Here is a 2,560-nt window from a genome sequence, read left to right as displayed (position 1 = left end):
CACCTGTAATCCCAGCTACTTGGGAGACTGAGGCAGGAGAATCACTTGAACCTGGGAGTGGGGGTTGCAGTGAGCCAAGATTGCGCCATTGCACTCCAGCCTGGGCAACAGAGCGAGTCTCAAAAACAAAACAAAACAAAACAAACCTGCCTTTAAAAGTGTGTGTGCGTGTGTATGTGTGTGTATGTGTGTGTGTGTGTGTGTGAGCGAGCGAGATGCTGACACATGCACAGAACATCTCTTTGAAAGGAGATCCAAAAATCCTAACCATGTTGCCTCTGGGAAGAGAACGTGGGTATAGGTGGCTGGGAGTCGGGGGAGGAAGGAGACTTGTCACTAGAAATCCTTGGTACCATCTGAGTATTATACTTGAGCATGTGTTCTCTATTCCAAAAAAAAATCAAATAAATGCAAACAATTTTTAAAGCCCCAGAGAAAAGCTGTTTCCCAGGCTTGGCCCCCTCCCTACCCCTTCCCTGGGGCTGAAGAAGATGCAGGCTGTCCCTTCTGTCCCTTCCCTGGGGCTGGTGTTCAGGGCAGGCTGAGGCCTCCCTGCAGGGGGAGCAGAGCTGCCCCAGGGCCTACCCGGGGCTCCCTGGAAATTACTTCCAGACTCACTCTCTCTTGGCTGCGGCTGCAGGAGGGGGAGATACACAAAGAAAGAGCAGGAGGAGGAGGAGGGAGGAGGGAGGAGAGGAAAAGAGGGAGGAGGGAGGAAGAGACCCGTGGGCACTGTGAGAGCACAGTGGAAGAGCAGCCGCGGGCAGAGAGGGGCTGGAAATGCCACCTTCCACCCGGCTAAAGAAACGGCCACCAAGCAGCTTCTGTAACAGCCAAAGGGGAATGGACTTAATGTCCATCCACGGATGAATGGATCAACAAAATCTGGTCCTTCCATCCAGTGGAATATTATTCAGCCATAAAAAGGAACGAGGCACCACGACAGCAGGGGTGGACCTAGAAAACATGACGCAGAGAGAAAGATACCAGACACGAAAAGACCGGCTAGTGTACGATCATGTTTATGTGAATTACCCACAACAGGCAAATCCATGGAAACAGGAAGCGAACTAAAGGCTGCTGGGGTTGGGAGAAGCAGGGGATGGGGAGTGGTTGCGTAGTGGGTATGAGGTTTCCTTTTAGGGTGAGAAAAAATGTTCTCAAACTAGACAGAGGTGACCATTGCATAACTGTGGAGATACTAAAAACCACTGCATTGTACACTTTACATGGCTGGATTTTATGACATGTGAATTATGTCTCTCAGCAAAGCTGTTTTAAAAAGTTAAGCAAGAGAAAATAAAGTCACCATGCGGCCGACTCCACCACCCTTACCTCGACTCTTAACTCCAACCTGCATTTCCCAGGCTGTAAATTCACTCAGAGCATCCTCTCTCAGTACAGGCCCCACGGGCCACCCCCAACCCCCAAACCCCAAGGCCTGATCAACAGGCAGAACCAGGCCCCGCCTCCAGTCTTGGCTGTACCGCCTGGGTCCCCCACGTGATTCACGTAGGCCCCAGTTCACCCCGTTCCCTCCCTTCTGCATGCGCAAGGGGAGGAGGGCGCCCAGCTCGGCTTCATGTTCCCCCACCACACCGCCCACCCCCACCCCAAGCCAAAATTGAGCCCAACAAGGCGACGTAGAAACCACAATATGCTGGGTGTGCAGAATTTCCTAAGTGATGTAAAGTGCTGACTTCAGAAGCATAGACACCTTTATACTTCAAAAAACAAAACCCAAAATGTAGAAACCTTTACACATCCATAAAAACACACACACACACACACACACACACACAGAGAGAGAGAGAGAGAGAGAGAAATCCACACTGGAGGGGTTAAGGGAAAGGCTCAGTGGGGGCCCTGCCGTGGGCTTTGTGGTCCCTCAGGAGGCTGCACTGATCAAGTGAGATTTAGGACTAGTATTAAGCAGAGGAGAGAAAAACCCAAGGTTCCTAAGCAATAATTTTTTTTTTTTTGAGATGGAGTCTCGCTTTGTCATCCAGGCACGATCTGGTGGCGCGATCTCGGCTCACTACAATCTCTGCCTCCCAGGTTCAAGCGATTCTCCTGCCTCAGCCTCCTGAGTAGCTAGGACTACAGGCGCCCGCCACCACGCCCAGCTAATTTTTGTATTTTTGGTAGAGACAGGGTTTCACCATGTTGGCCAGGATGGTCTCAGTCTCTTGACCTGGTGATCCGCCCGCTTTGGCCTCCCAAAGTGCTGGGATTACAGGCATGAGCCACTGCGCCCCACCAGCAATTCTTTAGTGAAATAGTAATCCTGGCCAGGCATGGTGGCTCACTCCAGTAATCCCAGGACTTTGGGAGGCTGAGGCGGGTGGATCACCCGAGGTCAGGAGTTCGAGACCAGCCTGGCCAACATAGTGAAACCCCATCTCTAATAAAAAATTAGCTGGGTGTGGTGGCGCATGCCTGTAGTCCCAGCTACTCGGGAAGCTGAGGCAGGAGAATCTCTTGAACCCGGGAGGCGGAGGTCACAGTGAGCCGAGATCACGCCACTGCACTCCAGCCTGGGGACTCCGTCTCAAAAAAA

This window comes from Mandrillus leucophaeus, unplaced genomic scaffold (genome assembly GCF_000951045.1).
Source record: "Mandrillus leucophaeus isolate KB7577 unplaced genomic scaffold, Mleu.le_1.0 Scaffold120, whole genome shotgun sequence".
In the NCBI taxonomy this organism is placed as follows: Eukaryota; Metazoa; Chordata; class Mammalia; order Primates; family Cercopithecidae; genus Mandrillus; species Mandrillus leucophaeus.
The sequence above is the reverse complement of the archived record's forward strand: the minus strand, read 5'-3'. Positions refer to the sequence as shown.